A 22329-nucleotide genomic window follows, 5' to 3' on the forward strand; every position below is an offset into this window, starting at 1 on the left:
CCCTTTGAATGCTGTAGGGTAAAATCCATTAACTTGCCTTTTGCATCTCCTAGAACTACATCCTTGACTCCAGGCTCCTTCCCCCATCTGCAAATCCAGCAGCGTAGCGTGTTGCTTCAGTGGCCACATCTCTACTTCCATCTATGTCAAATCTCCTTTTGCCTCCCTTTTATAAAGACAATTATAATCGTATTTAGGGCTCATCTAATCTCCCCATCTCAAAATCTTTCACCACATCTGTAAAGTCTCTTTGCCATGTAAGGTAACACTCACAGATTCCAGGGCTTGGAATCTGGATCTTTGGAGGCCATTATTCAGCCTACCACAGCTTCCAACTCTTGGAAGCCTTCAGGAAAGAAGGGATGATTGGGTTATTGGGTTGAGTCTTGGAATATGAGAGGACATTCACTTTGGGAAAATTGGAGGAGAGTCATCCCAGGTGGGACATACAGCATATGCAAAGTCACGGAGGAGAAGGGAGGAAAAGGTTATGAACTTTTCCCTGCGCTGAGTCAAAGAGCCAAAGGAGAATGGTTTGGGAGAAGCTTCAATCACAGGGACAAGTGGCCTGCAGCAGGGTCATCATGACCTCCAAGAAAAGTCAGGAACTACATTAAGTCAGATCCACAGAAGCCATTCTCTGCCACGTATCATCTGTGGGTCCTGCAGAAGTAACTTAAGGATGTTACACTTCGCTGCTGTATCACTTTCAGTTCTTATAGAGGGTCAAGATGAAATTATACTTTTCAGTAGTATTTCTTAATAGAAACGCAATTGAAGACATTATTCATAATCCTAGTCACTTAGTCCCATTGTGACTGCTCCAGAGCATCTCACTTGAGTCGGGTACCGTGGCAGGGGAAGGCATCATCCACTTGGCTCACTTCCATAAGGAAATGGCATTTCCCTGGGAGAGAGCATTGCAGGGAATAACTTTAGTTTCTCTTCCCACCCCTCCCCATAGGAGGAAGAGTAACTCACGTCATCAGTAAACTAGATGGACCTTGACATTAAGACACATCAGCCAGGGATGTGGCCGCAGCATTCTGAGGCACAGATGCTTGGCTCTGGCCTTCTCTCTTGTGTTTCTGCTGGGTATTCTGGAAAGTGCCATGTAGACAGCAAGGAGTGGGAGTGGTTTCAGCTCTCCCCAGGGAAAGGGCCTAAGGTCTAGCTTTGGGGTAAGTAACAAGACTCACTTTTAGCCTCCAGCTTTAGCTGTGCCGTCCAACACAAAAAACAAGGAACACCACAGTTGGGTGTTATTGCTCCTGCCAAGCCAGCAACGACACCCATTCTCCACTCCGATTGTCATTACTCTCTTATTTCTGTTCTCAATTGGTTAAACACTTAAATAGGAGAAGACCTGAGTAATTACAACCACGGAATTTCCAACCTTCTATAGGTACTCTAGTTGTGCACTCCTTATCAGAATCTAATGCCTGGTGATCTGTCACTCTCTCCCATCACCCCCAGATGGGACCACCTAGTTGCAGGAAAACAAGCTCAGGGCTCCCACTGATTCTACATTATGGTGAGTTGTATAATTATGTCATTATATATTACAATGTAATCATAACAGAAATAAAGTACATGATAAATGTAATGCACTTGAATCATCCTGAAACTATATCCCCTGCCTCCCATCCATGGAAAAATTGTCTTCCACAAAACCAGTCCCTGGTGCCAAAAAGGTTAGGGACGGCTGTACTAAGAGATGGCCATGTGGTTTTTGGTTATATGTTTTCTGTCAGCTGAATATAAAGGGCAAGAAATTCGGGTTGCACAATTTCCCTTGTCTAAAAGAAATAGAGCTTCCTAGTGTAGATCCCTCGCATGCACAGTTCACAATAGAGTTTGCACTCCTATGAGAATCTAATGCCACCACTAATCTGACAGAAGGCAGAGCTCCGGTGGTAACATGAGCGATGGGGGGCGACTGTAAATACAGATGAAGCTTTGCTCGCCCACCAGCTGCTCACCTCCCGCTGCACAGCCCGGTTCCTAATGGGCCATGGACCAGTACCACCTATCAGTATCATCCACTCTGATAATCAGTGTGCAAATATGGCAGCACCCTGAAGTGGTAAGAGAGGGCTTTGCAGCCTCAGTCTCTCTCCTCTCCTCACCCCCTGGGCCCTGGTTACCAGTCTCGAGGGAAAGGTGGGGCCATTTAGTTAGCACAACAGGATGACAGACAGAGCTGCAGCAAGGGTTCATGTAAGAAACTGTAATGAAGCGAGGGAAGCAGCACAGGGCAGGAAAGCAAAGCCATGAATTCAACAATTCAATGGCAGTCCAGCCTCAACCAGACACTGCAGGTAGCACTGGTGGCTTGTCCCACCTTGAGGCAAGAGCATCATGCATTCACCCCTGCAGCAGCCAGTCACTGGCTTATGGACATCCTCAGGAGAAGCTATATCTGGCATGGTATATCTGGGCAAAAAAAAGCCCACAGACCAAGGGAAATTTGCTAGAGAATGGTGTCCCTTCAGTTGTGAGCAGATAACCATCATTGCAGATGGAGGTGGGTGTGTGGGCAGGGAATGAGGGGAAGATTCAAGGCATCTACACCAGTCCACCCCTAGTACCACTCATGTCCACTTTCTTCCCACATCAGGCCCACTCAAGGTTGTAACAACTTCTCCAGAGTTCTGATGGCTTACAATTTCTGGGTAAAGTTTAACCAGGAAGTTTAATGGGACAAGCAAAGCCCTTAAGGATGGAGTTGGTCCCAAGGCCATAAAGCACTTTCATGATCTCCCTCCTCTGCCATGTTCTCTAGATTCTTCTGTCCCTCTGTTAGTGCTTGCTCTGGTCTACATGGCTGCCCTGATGGAGTGATCCAGAGCCTCACCCTGCGCAGACTGAGTTCCTAGTTAGCCTGCCCTTTTAAAGCCATGGTTACCATGATGCAGGGCAGGTTCTTGGCTTTGCTCAGGAAAGAATTCAAGAGCAAGTCTGTGGTGGAGGAAGGCAATTTGTTGAGGCAGCAGCAGTGTTACAGCTGTGTGACTGCTCCTGGCAGAGCAGGGCTACCCCATAGGCAGTGTGTGGAGACTAGCAGTGTATGGGCAATTTGCAGTCATATTTATACCCACTTTTAATGACATGCTAATTAAGGGAGGAGTTATTAAGAAATAGCTGGAAAATACGTGGTACCATATAGATGTTGCTGTGGCACAAGCTAGTAACTTCTGGGTGTTGCCATGGCATTGGTAAATGGTCATGGAGCTGGTGGGACTGTCTTTGGCAGCAAGACCAATGGGGGTGCTTTGGGCAACCTCTTCCCAGTTTTGGCCAACCTTCTGTTCTGGAGACCCATCCTGCTGGCCTCCTACCTCAACTACAGAGTTAAAATTGGGCATGAGAGTACCAAGAGATTCTCCAGTCGATTACTAGAGTGCTTAACATATTCCTCCCTGCCCTAACGATCATCAATCACATCTCATAATGTCAGCATCAATCACACCTGTCCTCTCACTAATCAACTGGCACGGGAATCTGATATGACCAAGCAGAAGCCACAGCTCTTAGTGGGACTCTTATTGCAGCCCTTGGTGGAAGCTTTTGCTCTCTGGGAACCAGGAACTCTGGACCCATACAGTCTAAATTTTCAGGAACAGGAGGACATTTTTCCCAGATGGGTCATGAGGAGTGATAGTGAGCAGAACCACTCCTACCTCCACCCTAGGTTCCCTGACCCATGGATTCTACATATTGGAGGTGCAGCATCATATCATGGCTGCTGGGTTGGGTTAAAGGTGCCATTTCTAAGCTGGTGCCTCCAATATATCTTAAGGTCACTGGAGGACTCCATGACGTAGGCCATTTCTAGATGGCATGGCACATAACAGGACCAGTAAATTCTATGAGCCATTTACCCACTGCTCTGTCTCCTTACTGCACAGTGGACCCTTGGCCCGAAGCAGTGCTGCAGGGTTCTATATCATGACTCCAGATGCCATGGGAGTTCTAGGGCAGTGAAGCTGGCTGAGGCACTGAGGGCAAAAAGCAAACACACGCTCAGAATTCATAACAACCCCACTCAGGACAGATGGTGGCCTTTATCCCTTGGAAAGGCACAATGAAATCAGTATGCCACCAAGAGGCTAACCTCATCCGTCTATGCTTTGATTGGCAGATGGCTATGGCTAATGAGTGATTTCTAAACAGTGGCAGATAGGAAATGCCAGTAGAGGTCAAGACAGTTGATTTGCAATTTTTAGAGTGCCTGTAATGTGGATTTTTCCTGCTTTGTCTGATTAATAAGTTACTTTTTGTTTTAGCAGCAGGCAGTTAGGACTGTTAGCCATGTGTTTGGAAATACAAGACAAAGGAAAATATTCAACCCATGCATCCCAAGAATGTGATTTAGGGATTTTGAATGGAGAACTGTATTGAAATATCTACGGATAAAGCCAGAAACGTAAGACTGTTGTACCTGACTACCCATTCAATTCAGAAACGCCCTACTACTGTTAGGTGGTTAGCAGGGGCCATCTGGTCTCTGCTGGAACATCCCCAATGGGCAGCAGCTTGTGACTGATTCCTGAAGTCACCCATTTGATCTTTGACAAGTCTGACTATTAGATTTGGGCTCAACAGAGAGAGGAACATTCTGCTTCCCTGTGGCTTTCCTGCCTTTCTCCTCTATCTGCTGCTTGGGCCTAAAAGAATGCCCAGTCCCTGTCTGGTAAATGAGCATCAGGTATATGCAGCAGGAATCACTGAGCTGAGACACTCCATTATGTCCAGCTCCTCAACTCCAGTGCCTCCAAATTATCCATGTTTGCTTAAAACCAACCAAGTTTTCTCAGTGACTTAGAACAGATTCCAAAGTCCCTGCCTTGGCCTACCAGGCTGCAATTGACCTGCTCCAGCAGACTCTGACACCATCCCTTCCACTGCTCTCTCCTCACTCTCATCCAGCCTCTCTGGGCTCCCGTTGCTCCAGGAATCTGCAGAGCCAGCATTCAGGGCCCACAGGGCTTCTGTCCTCCCTGCCATGCTGTCCACACTCAGACCCCTGCTCAAATGTCACCTCCTCAGAGGGGCTGCCTGACCACCTCGCAGAGGCAGCATTCTCCCTCCCCTACTCTCCACACACCCAATTCTCCATCACAGAACTTATTTCCGCCTGACATCTAACTATGTATGTGTCTGTATATGCGTGGTCCTCCTCTCACCCCAACACACTGGTATGGAACCCCAGGAGAAGGGCTTTGGTGGGTAATGAACAAATGAATCAACTGAATATGCTCACCCATCCACTGTAACCCTAGTTTCCTTCCTCCAGTCAAACTCCAGGCCGTCCCTATTCTTTTGTAAATAACGCTATCCGGAGCTGTAAAGTTCCAAGTGTGGTCTTACTTCCTTTGTGAAACTGGATAAGTCCGTCAGTCTCCCTGGGCTTTGGTTTCAGCCATGTGGGAACTGAGCCCATAACGATGCCCTGGTGTCACCATGGCAGTCACAGCATTATGAGGAGCTTGTGAAGTGCTCTGCATGCTGTAAAGTGCTGTCTTTCTATAGGGTAGAGGGTATGGTATACTTATGACATCAGTACGCACAGGAGGCCCTGCTCATCTCACTCCTGGTCACTATTCCTGGGAGAGTGATATGTAGGGACATGCAATCTGGAATCCTGTCTACTCAGAACATGGGAGCTCCCTGTTGTACCCTCAGCCCAGCCGCTCACTTTAAGGTCATGTCAGCCTCAGAGGAGACTTGCAGAAGGGCTCTCTCTCCTCTAAAGTTGAAGGAGCAATGGCAAAGGCTTTTAGAAGCCAGCTTGGAAAATAGCTTAGCAGTGGGGTCTCCTGCTTCCCTATCTCCTTTACTCTGAAGCTGGCACTTGGGGAAATGTCCTCAGGCACCTGAGATGAGATAGTATCCAGCAGAGAAATTGAGCGGCAGCTAAAAAGTAAGCTCATTAGCAAATTTCCCAGCCCTGAACCCTCCAGAAAGTACTGGCCTGGCAAAAAAAACACACAACCTTGTCTGCTCTCAGAGAGGCAGGTGGGGTTATGCTGAGAACACAGGCTCAGTTCAGGTAGACCTGAGTTTCAGCTTGCCCTCTGCCTCCCCATGGGGTGTTGGCAACCTTTGCTCTCTTCTCTCCTATTTTTGGAGTCATGGATCTCCCCTTTGAAAACCTGTTGAAAATTGTTGATCCCCGTGCCAAGAAAACTCTCTGACCCCATTTCCTCATCTTTCAGATGGGCATAAGGAGGCCTGATATTCGTCCTCTTCCCTTTGGTAAAGTTTGGTGATTGTTTAAGGCTGGCATCCATTCCAATTGGTTTGTTTGTTTCATACAGGTAGTTATTGCATTTTAAATAGCATCCCTGGGGGCTTCTGTGAAGACAAAATGAGGCAATGAGAGGGGAATCCCACAGTTAACCCACTCAGTCAACATATGTGCCTTCCTTTAAGATAAATGATTAGCTCTGGGCCAGGTGCAGTGGCTCATGCCTGTAATCCCAGCACTTTGGTAGGCCAAGAAGGGCAGATTATTTGAGGTCAGGAGTTCGAGACCAGCCTGGCCACCATGGTGAAACCCTGTCTCTACTTAAAAAAAAATACAAAAATTAGCCAAGTGTGGTGGTGCACACCTGTAGTCTCAGCTACTCTGGAGGCTGAGGCAGGATAATCGCTTGAACCTGGGAGGTGGAGTTTGCGGTGAGCCGAGATTGCACCACTGCACTCCAGCTTGGGCGACAGAGTGAGACTCCAGCCTGGGCGACAGAGAGAGACTCCATCTCAAAATTTAAAAAAGATAAATTATTAGCTCTGGATGGCTCACACATCATCCCTGGCAGGCATAAGTTCCCTTTACTAAATAAATTAGAAGTGGTGTGGCTGGTGGGCAGGAAGAAACTACCTTAAAGACAGTCGCATCTGAATAAGGGACCCTCCAATCACGAAAGTTCACTGAGGTTCTCATCTTGTTGAAGAAGATAATTTGTGGACCAGAAGCTTTTCAGTAAGTTGCTGAGATATGGGGATCATTTGCTATGGGAATTGCCTTTTTTTTCTCATAGTAAAGGTAACTGCACTCTGAGGAGGTGAGGACACAAATGGAAGTGCTTCAGCTGGTTTGAAAACTCAACTTTCCAAGCTAATTGTTTAGTGTCTCTCTTTGCAGAAGTCAGTTCTTACCATTAACATACCTGAGTTCCCATACAGGCTTTTCTACTAACTTGCTGTGTGATCTTGGAAAAATTGTTCATCCTCTCTGTTTTTTTAATCTCAAAGATGGCATGGCTAAAATAGATAGCATCTAAGAGCTAGAAGCAATCTTAGAAAACATCTAGTCCAATTTCTGACCTTACAGAAAAAGAAGGCAAGTTCCAAAGAAGGGAAAGGGCCTGACTTCTGATTCCTGAAGCCTCTGGGCTCTAAATTCTAAACAACTCACACAGCTGCTGCAGACAGTGCCAACATTAGACAGGCGAAGATGCAACCTCACAGGTTCAGGTTCCTCCTCAGGTGCACCTGCCAATATTGAAGCTGGAGTCTGAATGAAGTGCTGCTTCAGAATCCTGTTCCCTTTCCTTGAACACATGTCTGCCAGGCCATGCAGGGTGAAGATGAAAGATAATGGAGTTGACTCTAGTCTCCCACCCAGCTGATAAAGAAGAGGCTGGTGGCAGAGATCAGTGGCCAGCACAGTACAGGGGTGGTTGGAAAGAGTTTCCACCAAGGGTGGTGAGATGTGTTCCCTTTGGGGTTATTTATTGGAGGCAAATTTTTTTTTTTAAAAGAAAAGTATGCTTATATTTGCCTTTTCTTTTTTTAAGTGTGTTTACATTTAAGGAGTACAAGTGCAGTTTTCTTACATGGATATATTAAGTAGTGACGAAGTCTGGGCTTTTAGTACCACCGTCACCTGAGCTGTTTAGGGGAGGGAAGAGGAAAGAATAAGGGTCAAGAGAGAGGAGCCTGATGTCAGGAAATCTGGGATCAGACAAAGAGGATGTTGTTGCTGGGAGGAGCAGGAATGCTTGCCCATTTCCTTGCTCATATTTACAAAAAAAATCATTTTAATAAATACCTCTTGGGTCAAACTTCAGCTTTCCTCATAAGCTCTCCTTGCTCCGCCTGACCCTTCAATGCTATGCCCCTCGGCTTCCAAGTTTTGCACTCTCCTCTCCTATTTCTGGCTCATGGGTCCTCCGTTGAGGATCTGATGGAAATTATTGATCCCCTCACCAAGAAAGGCCATAAATGCACATATGAAACTGCAGATCACCATCACAGGGAGTTCTAAACACTTGGTCTGTAGACACCGGTGGTTCCCCACACTCTAGTAACATTTATGCCCTACTTACTTGCAAATTCCTATCTTTAGCCCAGAATTTTTCTCAAACATGTTTCTGCAACCAAAAACATCCTCTTCCATCAGTACAATGGGGAGAATTATGACACCACCTATGCACCCCACAGGGTTTTTGTGAGTAGGAAATGAAATGCCCAGTGAAAAAGGCCGTGGTGTATAGCAAGGGGCCACACAAACATCTTGGGAAGGCTGATCATGCTCTTCAGTGAAGGAGAAGGCCACCCACGTAGAAGGGTGGTCGTCTTTATCATTTTCATCCAAAGGGGCAGAATAAGAAATATCATATTGTATAATGAATGGATGGGAGAATCTTTTCACAAAGAGAGCTCACCCAAAGTAGAAGTTCAGACCAATGTGGCGAGATTCAAGTATCTGCCTCTTGGCTTCTCAGATGCATTTTAGAGGAGAGATCTTGGTTTTCAACAGTGTATTTCCAAACTCTGCGTCTAGCAGGTATGCATTTGGAAATAGGTTTCCCTTCCTTATTGCATTCTGTAATGAGGCATTTCCATGGGTTGCAAGTATATGTGCTGTTTCAAAACAGTGTGTGTCCTCTAAATACCCCATGGAGCTAATGGAAAATGAAATCTACCCTACGAAATAACTCATTAGAAAATACGCTATGGTGCTAATACTTGGTTCTACAAAATCTTTAATCCTATTTCACTCTGGAAAGAACAGAGGCCTAGGCAAAGCTAAAAGTTTGGTGTCAAAAAGATCCTAGATTTTTACATATTAGTTGAATTTAAAATCATGTTTAAGAATTCTATTTTTCTGCCACTATTTATTCTATGAGCCCTTCACTAACTTACATAAAACTATCACCAAAGCCTTCTCCATGATTTAGAATTAAGATTAATTCTAAATGTAGGCTCAAAGTTTATAAAAATGAAAGCAATGTGGAAACAGGCTTGCTGTGCAAATTATGAGAGAAAAAGAACATGTTTTATCTTCACAGTGAGATTCACAAACTATCATCACTGACTTTGCTTCAGCAATGAGTGTGCTAATTACTACTGCTGATACCTATTTGTTTATTGTCACCTTTTTCAAGATCCTCAGAGGTGTTTAATTTCATTGACTTTTTCTCTGTCCCTGATGGCTGTGATACTCCATTTACATGAGATTAATAAAATCAAGTCCTTGTTAAAATAGTAAATAATGGAAAAGGTTGAAGGTTTTAGATGAGTTTTTGAATAGGAGTTAGGAACATTGGATTTGGAGAAAGAAAAATGGTTTTAAAATTTGAAAGTTATTTTAACTTTCAATTTTCTCATCTGTAAAATCCTACCAATAATATTACCTATTTCAAAGGATCATATTAAAGATTAAATGTGATAATGTATCTGAAGTGCTTAGTGTATTGCCCAGCACATGGTAACATTTCAATTGAATACTTGTTATTAATATTTAGGGCTACTAATTTTAAGATTGTGGTTAAGATGAGCTAAATTGTTTCTAAAATTATATGTGACTGCAAAAGACTTAAAATGGGAAAAAAATCTTAAAGAAGAAAAAGCTGGAGTACTCAAACTATCTAATAACAAAACTAAATATAAATCTACAGTATTCAAGAAAGTGTGGAATTGATATAACAATAGACACATGGGCCAGGTGTGGTGGCTCATGCCTATAATCCCAGCACTTCTCGAGGCCAAGGTGGGTGGATCACCTGAGGTAAGGAGTTCAAGATCAGCCTGGCCAACATGGCGAAACCCCGTCTCTACTAAAGATACAAAAATAAGCCAGGCATGGTGGTGCACATCTGTAGTTCCAGCTACTCGGGAGGCTGAGGCAGGAGAATTGCTTGAGCCTGGGGCAGGGAGGTTGCAGTGAGCCGGGATTGTACCGCTGTACTCCAGCCTGGGCAACAGAGTGAGACTCCATTTCAAAAAAGAAAAAAGAAAAAAATAGACACATGGATGGATGAAGGAACAATGGAATAAGTCAAGTCATATACAACATGTTATTTGATATTCCAATGAGGAAATACTTTTTCAACGTATAGGGCAGGAAGAATGAGATAAATATAAGAAAAAAAGTATCGACTCCTTTCCTCCTGCTATATGGATAAATTATTTTAAGATGGATCGTAGACATAAACATAAGCTAAAATTATAAAGGTTCTAGAAGAATATATAGAAGAAATCTTATAAACTTGGGATAAGAAAGTATCTTGAATATGATATATGCATTCGAAAATTTTAAAAAAATTAATTGGATTAGATTTAATTTGGATTTCATTAGAATTAAAATTTTTACCTCATCAAATACAGTGCTAATATAATGAAAATCAATAACAGATTTTTAAAAAGTATTCAAAATGCACATAGGACTTGTATCCAAAATATATAAATAACTCTTTCAAATCAATAAGACAAAAAACCTCATTTAAAAATGGGCAAACAACTGAAACAGACACCTCAAAAAAGAAGAGGTAAAAATGGCAGGCAAGCACATGAAAATGTCCAACATCATCAGTTGTCATTAAAATGTGAATTAAAATCACGAGTGATATGTTTTCCTACTCACTAGAATGGTTACAATTTAGTAACTGATATCACCAAATATAAGTATGTGGCACATATATTGCTGGTTAAAATATAAATGGTTTACCTACTTTGGAAAACTGTCAGTTTCTTATAACATTATGCATAGCTATCACATGATTCAGCAGTTCTACTCCTAGAACCTAAAGAAATGAAATCGTATGTTCACAAAAAGTATCTGTATAAGAGTAGTTATAGAAGCTTAATTCATTAAAGCCAATTAAATTAGCGACAACCAGAATATTCAATAAAGAGAAACATATTGTAATATATTCCTACAATGGAAAACTACTCAGCAACAAAATGTAATCACCTACTGATATATATATATACACACATATATAACATGATGTATATATATATATATATATATACACACACATATATAACAATATGAATCAATTCCACAGGTAATGTGCTCAACGAGAAGCCAGACACACAAGAAGAGTGTCTGTGGTACCATTCCATTCATATGAAGTTCAAAGTCAGCAACATAAGTCTGTGATGATAGAAATCATAACACCATTTGCCTACAGGAGATGGGCACTCGCTAGATGGCAAAATAAGGGAATTTTCTGGTGTGATAAATATTTTCTGTGTCTTCACTTGTTTCATGGGTATGTACCTTTATCAAAACTCATAGAATTGCACACTTAAAATTGATTATTCCACTCCAGGCACATGATATATCGATAGAGCTTTTTAAATACCAAGAAAGTTGGAGAGATCTTTGAACAGTCAGAGCTAAGTTTCCTCATTTCATAAAAATACTCAAGATCAGAGAGGCAAGGCAACTTGCCCGAAGTCATCCAGCGTGTAGGGCACTATGAAGATTAGAAGACAGGTCCTCTGACTTCTTATCTAGTGTTTCCTCCAATATACTTTGCTAACACCCCCATCCAAAGCCACACAGCTCCTGACGATAGATCCAATACTAGGACCTAGATATTCTCATTTAAAACCTTACATTGTCTTTAGGATTATTCAATTTGCCAAAGAATCATGGCATGAATTATCTGAGCAAGAAAACCAAAGCTATGAAGAATCATGCTAGGGAAAGCAGATTTGGAATCAAGAGATGTATACTTTGCTCTTGGCTCTTCTGTATCTTACTGTGCACTTTTAGGGAAATTACTTTCCCTCTCTGTGCTCAGTAGCATCATTGGATTGAAGTAGACGTTGCTCAAGAGTCTTTCCAGCTTGAATGCCCTGCAAACATCTGATGCCCTGCAAACATCTGCCCTTCTAAGTGTACAGAGTTGTTTCCCTGCTGACCTGATATATGCAAAATCCAACATTTAACTTATCCATTCAGACTTGACTTGAGAATTCCACAAGGGGCTCCTCTGGGGCTCAGAGGATCACACTACTTGCCTCTGGAGTGAGACTGACCCTGGGTGTGGGTGTCCTCTGGTTATTGTGACACCATTTGCTCTCACTTCCTGCAGGAGACACTGCAGATTCTTCTGCCTTCACTGGTGGACCTCTGCAACTCCTGTAGGCAAGACACCGAAAAACCACTGAGCAGGAAAATCAGGCATTGAGGCGAGTTTCTTAAATGTGGAAAAATAGAAGCACTAACATTCAGCTTTCTCTTACTATGCAGGAGGCCCTGTGAAAAATGCTTCATATTCACTTGGCTTATTTTATCCTCATAACACCCTATGAGGAAGCCACTATTATTCCTGTCATTTTTCAAATCAGGAAACAAACTTAGAAAACGTATGTTACATGCCTAAGGTCACACAGTCAGGGGGCAGGGGCAAGATTTAATGTAGCATTTTTACCTTCCAATCTGTGTGTTTAAATACTTCCCTAGACTTCCAGTTCAGCATGGTGATCTGCAAAGATCCTAAGTAAATATCCAGCCAACATTATCAAGCCGCTTCTCAAATTATTGTTTGCAAAGGATGAGAGGATTGGCAAGATGATTTCTAAGGTAGGTTTAGATTTGGAGAATCCGTTCTGAGACGGAAGACCTGGGGTGGACCCCAGGCCTTCCTAGACACAGCTCAGCCCCCTATGCTGAGCTGCCTCCCAGCAGAAGCTCCCTGCCCTCTGCCCTCAACTCCCTATCTCCTGGACCTCAGCTCTTGCCATTGCAAGACAGAGATGGATCTAAAAATACTGCAAAGGCTTGGCAATGTATAACATATAATCTCTTGCTCTGGCCCTGAAATCAATTAGATTTGTATTTTAAACTCCAGAAGTGTATGTAGACTATAGCCTTTCTCCAAAGTCAATAGAAAATATAAAAATGATTCCATGATCTGCCAACTTCTGGGCAACCCCAGATTGGCTATTCTGCCTTCCTGAGAAGTAGCCTTGGACCTCTCTCAACAGCAGGAACCAGAGGCAAATCCCAAATGCCAATGTCAGGGATCACCTGGCTTTTAGGTGATTTGTCATATTGTGGAAGGCTATAAAGAATTAACTGAAGAGTCCAGGGCTGACCCCTAACCCTGCCTATAAGAGGTGGCAGCCCTATCTGATGAAAGAAAAAGTTAAAGTCATCATATGAAAACATGTATGATGCATGAGGCGCTGCCTGAAAAACGATGTAGAGTCAAGCAGACCTGAGACTGCCATCAAGCGTCTCCCCAGCCTTAATGCATCACTAAGGCACCCAGTGACAGGCACATGATTGTACTAGAGACAGAGGATTCCAGTCCAGAAAAGGCCAAAGAATTCATGAGGATTCTAGAAGGGGGTAACATTTAGGAAGGCATCAGGGCATGTGTCAACAGGTAACAACAGGAATGAGGACCCAGACTGAGGCCGATGGTGGATGGGATGGGAGGGACGGCTGAATCTAGCAGAGTTCAGAAATCGAAGGGTGCATCTGTTCAGTAAGATAGATACCAAATGGCAAGCTGGGGAAATGACACTCGAGCTGAAGCCTGAAGGCTTAACATGAGTTAAAGATGGAAAGAAGTACAAGAGGAAAGTCTTTAAGGGAGAGAAACTACAAGCTCAGAAGCCCTGCATTGTGTAGGCCATGGTACATGCAAGGGACTGGAGGAAGACCAGTGAGGCTAAGCAAAAGCCAGGGATGGGGGAGGCTGGAGAGTCAAGTGCTGGACCTTGGAAAGATACCTGCTTCCTCCTACATCAATGGGAAGCCACTTGAGGCTTCAATCAAGGGTCACAATGAGGTGGCAGCCCTATCTGATGGAAGAAAATAATAATGAAAGCCATCATATGAAAACATCTACAATGCATGGGGCACTATCTGAAAAACGATGTAGAGCCAAGCCAACCTGAGATTGCCATCATGCAATCAGAGCTGCTGACTCTCCAGCCTCCCCCATCCCATTCTCTGCTGGAAGCAGTTCAGCATAGAGGTTGAGCTATGTCTAGGAAGGCCTGGGGTCCACCCAAGGCCCAGCATCTCAGAACAGATTCTCCAAATCTAAAGGTACCTTAGAAATCATCTCACCAAACCTCTCATCCTTTGTAAATAATAATTTGAGAAGGGGCTTGATAAGTTGATAATGTTGGCTGGATATTTACTTAGGATCTTTGCAGATCACCATACTGGACTGAAGTACAGGGATGTATTTAAACTCACAGATTCACTCTATGTTGTGAAATGAGACCGAAATTTGCCTTTCAAGATAAGAAATCAACAAATGCATATTGACTGTTGAAATATGCATAAATAGGATAAGCAACAAAAACGTGGGGAGAAGTGGATACTGAGTTGATTTGCGTGGCTATCTCCGTGAGATGGGATTGCAGGAGGATTTTGATTTTCCTGTGATACATTTCTATATCTTACAGATATTTTACATCAGTATATTTTGCATTTTCTGAGAAGAAAATAAAGTGTGTTTTGTTTTCCTTTCTAAAAGCAAAATCTCTGCAGATGATGCCTTCTCAGACAATAGGAATAAATTGCAAAGGAAATTGCCCTAATGTGACCCAGCCTGGAACTGGGTGTGCTTTAAACATAAATAGAAAGGCCTTTTGATGATGTCATTTTAAAAGTGTCCTTGACATTCTTGAAGGTTTTAGCGGGCCCCAAGAAAAAAAAATAGGATCGTGTCGCTGAAAGGGACCTTACCATTCAAACAATCCAACTCGCATTATTTTACCACTGCAGGAAATGAAGCCCTGAGAAATAGATACTTCAAAAGGAAATTCACTCAACAATCAATAGCATTTCTAAGCACCAATAGTAACTAATTAGACATTTACATTCTAAGAAGGCTTCAGTCATTAATAGTAACAAAACCTAGGTTAAGAGTAAATCTAACCAAAAACATGCAAGTTCATCACAAAGAAAATAAGAAAACTATTTAAAATATAAAATACCAGCACTTTGGGAGGCTGAGGTGGGCAGATCGCAAGGTCAGGAGTTCAAGACCAGCCTAGCCAACGTGGTGAAACCTCATCTCTACTAAAAATAGAAAAATTAGCTGGGCATGGTGCCGTGCACCTAATCCCAGTTACTCGGGAGGCTGAGGCAGGAGAATTGCTTGAACCCGGGAGGTGGAGGTTGCAGTGTGCTGAGATCACACCACTGCACTCCAGCCTGGGTGACAGAGCAAGACTCCATCTCTGTCTCCGTCTCTCTCTCTCTCTCTCTATATATATATATATGTGTGTGTGTGTGTGTGTGTGTATATATACACACACATATATATATATTCACACACACACATATATACATGATCAAGAATAGGAAGATTTATCATCAGGACCTGCAAAATTGTCTAACATATATAGTAGGTGCTCCCTATATCTTAGATTGAATCCATTGGAAATATGTTAGTTCTTCCCACACATTAAGCCTACAGTCATTGCCATTCCAGTAGTAATCCCCACAAGTTTAGTTAGGTTGGTTGTTCTTCTAAAATCAATTTTATTAAGATTTAACTTACATTAAATAAAATGTACCCATTTTTTAAGTGTGCAGTATGATGAGTTTTGACAAACGTCTAGATCGGGTGTAACCATCACCCTAACGAAGACTTCCATTACCCCTGAAAAGCCCTGCAGGGCTTTTTAGGAACTTGGCAAAACTGGTCTTAAAATACACACGGTAGAGCAAAAAGTTAAGAATAGCTTAGACAATTCTGAGGAACAAGTTGGAGGATTTTATCTAACAGATATAAAGATTAATTTTAAAGCCATAATAACTAAGATATAAACAAATAGTCCAAAGACACAGTTTTGCATTCCAGAAATAGACACACTCAGATATAAGCACTATATATACACAAAACTAAATCTACCAAACATGGCATTTCAAGTCGGTGATGCTGGAACACAGCCATGTTGATGCATTTACAGATTGTCTGTGTCTGCTTCCATGCTGCAACTTCAGCAGAGACCATATGGCCTGCAAAGCCTCGAGTGTTTACTATCTGACCCTTTCCTGAAAGCACTGCTGTGCTCAAGATATTTGCTGAATTCTGAAGCTGTATGACTGGAGAGCTAAAATGCTAAATTATTTGCATTCTACTTCTCCATAAACAGAGAAACTTAAAATTCTCTAACTTTTCACTGTGCCCCACCTGCCACCCCCCAGCCCGTGTTTTGCAGTATTTGTTCAGGAATTTCAGTTCTACATTTATATGAAACTTTGGCTGTTCATTCTATCCTGCATTTCCATATTGCAATCTGGGATCATTTTCTTCTGCCCAAAAAGCACCCTTTGGTGTTTGGTGCAGGTATAACGATATTAAGTTAGCTCTCGATTTTACCTAAGGTATTTTTATTTTGCTTTCATCTTTGAAGTTACTTTTGCTGGACTTGGAATTACAGGACAGTATTTATTTCCTTTTAGCATTTTAATGGTTACTCCACGCATCCTTGACTTACTACAAATCTAATACAAACTATTCCTTTTCCCAGTTCCCTCATAGTGCTAGGACCTTGGGATACTCAAATTGTGATTATTACATTCATGATTTTCTGTCATTTTAGACTACAATAGATCAAGGATCCACATTCCAATCACTGGGTAACCACTAAAAGAATAGTAACAAATATATAACAACTTAATAGAGGGATAAAGAGAATAATCTAAAGGATTGTTAATCTAAAGAAAGGCCAAGAGAAGAAGAGAAATAGGAATATACAGTAAATAGATGAATCAAATAGAAAGCAAATACTAAGAAGATTGATTGAACTTCAAGTATATTCATGCTTATTTTAATTGCAAATGTATTAAATATTTCAATTAAAACCCTGAGATCATCAGGTTAGATATAAAAGCAATTTGAACAACATTTTGTGCTTACAAGAGTCATATAATTATTATAAAGACACAGAAATATACCAAATACAAGGATAGAACATACGTACCATGTCCATATTCACCAAAAGAAAACTGGTTTAGCTACATGTACTACTTATCAGGTGGAGTTTAAGGCAAAATAACACTGCTAAAGAAAAGGAACATTTACATAAAGAAAAAGGGGTCAAATTATGGGGAAGAAATAAGAATTCTGAATCTGTATATAGCTTCAGGACAGACACAGCAAAACTGACAGAGCCAAAAGAGGAAATAAAGAAATTCATGACGATAGGAACATTTCGCACTTCTCACAACAGCAGATAGATCAAACAGGATAAATAAACATAAAGAAAACCAAAACAAAATGACAAACTTAAATTAATTGACACATTGAACACTGCGCCCAGCATGGACCATATTATTGGCCAAGTGTACATGAACACATCTCCAAATTGACCATATAATGGATTGCAAAGTCAACCTCAATAAAGTTCAAGGAATTATAACTATTCACATTGTATTCTCAGATCACAGTAAAATTAAGATAGAAATACTTAGAAAGAGAATTTTAAAATCACCAACTACTTGTGAATTAAGCAACACACTTTTAAATAATCTATGAGTCACAGAAAAAACCATCACAGCAAATAATAGAAACTTTTTGAACTGAACATTAAAGATAAGAGGTTTTGCATAACAAAATTTTTGCAGTACAACTAAAGCAGTCCCTAGAGAGTAATATATTGCTTCAAATGCATAGATTAGAAAGGGAAAAAACTTAAAAAAAAATTTATCTAATTCTTCTCAAAAAAAAAAAAGAAAAGCTAGAAAAATGGAAAACAAAAGGAAGCATAGGCCAGGCATGGTAACTCATGCCTGTAATTCCAGCACTTTGGGAGGCTGAGATGGGCAGATGATTTGAGGTCAGGGGTTCAAGACCAGCCTGGTCAATATGGTGAAACCCTGTCTCTACTAAATATATATATATATATTTCACAAGTAAAGCAATATGAGGCTCAGAGACCATGTTCACAAGTGTGTAGTCCCAGCTACTCAGGAGGCTGAGGCAGGAGAATCACTTGAACCCAGGAGGCAGAGGTTGCAGTGAGCTGAAATTGCATAACTGCACTCCAGCCTGGGAGACAGAGTGAGACTCCATCTCAAAAAAAAAAAAAAAAAAAAAAAAAAAAGGAAGCATAGAAGAGGAAATGAAAAAATAAAGAACCAAAATCAATGAAAAAGGAAAAATTGTACAACAGTGGAGAATCAAAGCCAAAAGTTATTCTTTGGAAATATTAATAAAAGGAGGAGCAATTTTCTAGCAGCTCCAATCAGAGAAAGTAAGAGCATGAGCATGAATTACAACATCGAGAACCAAAAGGGAGGCAATAAGTACAGGTCATCACACATCATTGATGGTGGTATGAACTGGTCCATTAAAGGGCAATTTGGTCATATAGATGAAATGGGAAGATCCTGTAATTCCATGTGGAATTACATTGCTTGAGGTAATGGTTCTGAAACCTGAATGCACATTATAATTGCCAGGCAAGCTAGCAATTAAACCAAACCAAACCAAACAAAAAACAGATTAATGAAATTAGATTGTACAGGTGTGGTGCCTGCAGGTATGTTCATTTTTAAATTCTTCCTTAATATACAGCTACTTTTGAGAAAACTGCGCAGTGGAAACACTTACCAATGTTTATAAGGAGATAAGAATGTTCTTTGTACCAACTGTAGGAGAAAAAAAATGAAAATGATGTAAATATCTACCAACAAAACATTCAACATTGAAATACTATACAATGTTTTAAAATGCATGAAATATGCCTAAACGCATTGACATGATTGAATCTCACATAGAATGAACAGTTTGCATTAAGAAAATTATAGTATAATATCAATTTTATAGAGTTTGCAAAGATGTAAAAATCTACTACATATTTAGAGTCAGTGGAGCATAGTAGTTAAGAACTCAGGATCAATTTCAGATATCAGCTTCCCTGCCAACAAGTGAGACATTGGTGATTATGTAATTTCTCTGTACCTCATCTTCTCCCTCTACCCAATAAGGATTCTATCACTTACCTCAAACAGTTGCAAGGATTGAATGAGCTGATCAATATTTGTGAAGTGTCCAGCACATCTCAAGGGATTCATGGTTGTCTGTTCTTACTGTTGTTACTATGCAGGCTTCAACTCTATCTACAACATTTCATTTCTTTAAACTCCTTTGTAGCTAATATGGCAAGATGTTCCAATTTAACAGAACTGGCTGGTGAGTATACATCTGTTTCTTAATGTTGCTTTCTGTTCTTTCCTGCACCTTTAAAATATTTCACAAGTAAAGCAATATGAGGCTCAGAGACCATGTTCCCAAGTCAGGTCCCCTGTGTGGACTCATTGCTCAAGTTCCCTCCCTGTTGATTGGCCAAGATAATTGTCAACACTAAGAGTTCTGAATCTTCACAAAGCAGTGTCCTAAATTCCAAAAGTCATCTTGCCCCAAATATCCTGCCCCTAATTTATCAAATTTGATAGTGAGAAATTAAACTCATAATGTGCGTTGGAATCATTTCTATTCCAACCACTGAAACATTGGCCTGCCAAAGTCATCATTTCAAAAGCCCTTTGTGAGTCTATAATTACTTTCTTCTTGTGCTGGGTTATGTTTTTACTTTGCTCACTTCTCCTTTGTTGACTTATGACTTAGAAAGCCAAATGGTAAAAAATCAACAACAAGAGACATTCCATTGGCTTTCCACCCCACTTAGAATAAAATGCAGAACCAAACTCCTCAATGCCGTGTGTAATAGCTCACTTCCAAATGCACTGCTTACCATGTACTTTACCACCTGCCCCTTGTTTCCCTTTCTCGGCCACACTCACCACAGTTGTTTTGTTTGTTTCTTTTCAGACCTGCCAAGCCTCCCTTCATCTCAGAGTCCTGGTGCTTGCTCTGCCAGGCGTCTGTCTTTTGCAGATCACTCGATGATGGTTCCCTCCCTGCCTCCAGGTCTCTACTTAGAAAGAGATCCTCCCTGACCAACTTGTCTAAAATAAGTCATTTGCACCATTACTCTCTACTGGCCCTGGTGTAATTTTCCTCACAGCTCTTACCCAGGTCAGCCACCAACAGGCACTAGACCCAGACGCAAGGCTGCAAAGGAGGACCCCTGTGTCTAAGTATTTACAAATTACAAGTCAAGTTACAAGTTACTTGCCCAAGTTGTTAGTAAGATGTTTCCTATTCTCCTACACTGACAAATATGCAGTCATAACCACCTACCAAGCTCCATTTGAATTTAGAATTTTCAGGTTCCTCAGTTGCCTATCAGAAAGCAGGGAGAGTGGGTCTCTGGGCCCTGCACTCTGTCTCACCCCGCTCTTTTCCACCACAGCCCCCTTCCTCTCCAGGAGTGGCTTCACACATGATTGACCTGGCTTACCTGTCCAGAGGGTCCAAGCTCCATGCACCCTCTCCAGCTGGTCAGTACCTCTTAGACAGACGTGTGTGGCAACCAGGATAAATAGGCCCTACCACTGAAATCTAACTGTCAAAAACAGATGTCTTTGCTAATACAAATTCACAATGAAGGAGCTCTGATCTTCTTGGTTTGACACAGCCTTCCAAGTTATTGGCCATTCATCAGACACTGCTGCCTAACAAATGGCTCAGTGCCACTCCATACTCAGGGTTGTGGGCAGAGACAACTACCCTAAAGCAATGGAGAATTGGATAAAGAAAATGTGGTGTATAGACACACTGGAATACTATTCAGCCATAAAAAAGAATGAAGTCATGCCTTTTGCAGCAGCGTGGATGGAACTGAAGGCCATTATCTTTTTTTTTTTTTGAGACAGTCTCCTCCTGTCACCGAGGCTGGATGAGGCTGGAGTGCAGTGGCATGATCTTGGCTCACTGCAACCTCCCCCTCCCAGGTTCAAGGAATTCTCATGCTTCAGCCTCCCTAGTAGCTGGGATTACAGGCATCTGCCACCCTGCCCGGCTAATTTTTATATTTTTAGTAGAGACGGCGTTTCACCATGTTGGCCAGGCTAGTCTCGAACTCCTGACCTCAAGTGATCCACCTGCCTTGGCCTCCCAAAGTGCTGAGATTACAGGCATGAGCCACGGCGCCCGGCCTGGAGGCTATTATCTTAAGTAAAACAACTCAGACACAGAAAGACAAAGGCCACATGTTCTCGCTTATGAGGAGGAGCTAAGTAGTGTGTGGACGTGGACATAGAGTGTGGAATGATAGACAGTGGAGACTTGGAAGGGTGAAGAAGGAGAAGGTGGATGATGAGAAATTACTTAATGTGTACAATGTATATTATTTGGTTGATGGTTACACTAAAAGTCCTGACTTTACCACTACACAATATATCCATGTAACAAAATTACACTTGTGCATCATACATTTATACAAAGAAAGTTTTTATAAAGAAGTTGAGCACTACAGGCAGATTGGGATAGGCGTGCCTGATACAAACCTGCAGCTCAAAGGCTTGAAGGAGCCAGCTCAAGTCATGCTGTCATGGCGGACGGTGTCAGGTCCCATGCCAGTGTGGCAGAGTTCTCAATGTAGGCACTGCAGTCATTTGGCTCATGTTTAAATCTTGACTGTCTCTTACTAGCTTGATGACTTTGAACAAGTTATGTAACCATCCTCTGCCTGCTCCAGAGGGTGTTTGAGGTGATAGCTTGGGTTAGTTCAAGCGATTAGAACAGGGCCCAGCAGTTATTAAATCTCTGAGAGGTGTCAGGTAGCAGCAGTGGTAGTAGCCGTGAAAAAACTCACTCTTCCCTGCCACTGAATCCTGGTGGCTTATAATAAAATGAGGGACCAATTTACAAATTAAATATCTCCTTGGAAATAAGTTCTGAATTGTAGACTTTATATTTCTTAAGATTTCAGAGAAAGAAAAGGAGAGTAGGTACTGGAGTCAGAAGACCTGCTTGGGGAGGTGGGATCAAGAGGAGTTCTGCAAATGAGACCCTTTGACTGGAGAAGAGCTTCCAAAGCCATCCCTGCCAGGGCTGTTTCATAGGAGTAAGGGTTTTGTCCAAAGGGCAATATATGAAGGACACAATGCATCTGGGGTTTGGAGCAGAAGTTTGAAGACCAGCCATATGCTATTATAGTTGTAATGTACGATACACTTTCTCCCTGGAGTGGTAC

Source organism: Nomascus leucogenys, chromosome 16 (assembly GCF_006542625.1).
Source record: "Nomascus leucogenys isolate Asia chromosome 16, Asia_NLE_v1, whole genome shotgun sequence".
NCBI lineage: Eukaryota > Metazoa > Chordata > Mammalia > Primates > Hylobatidae > Nomascus > Nomascus leucogenys.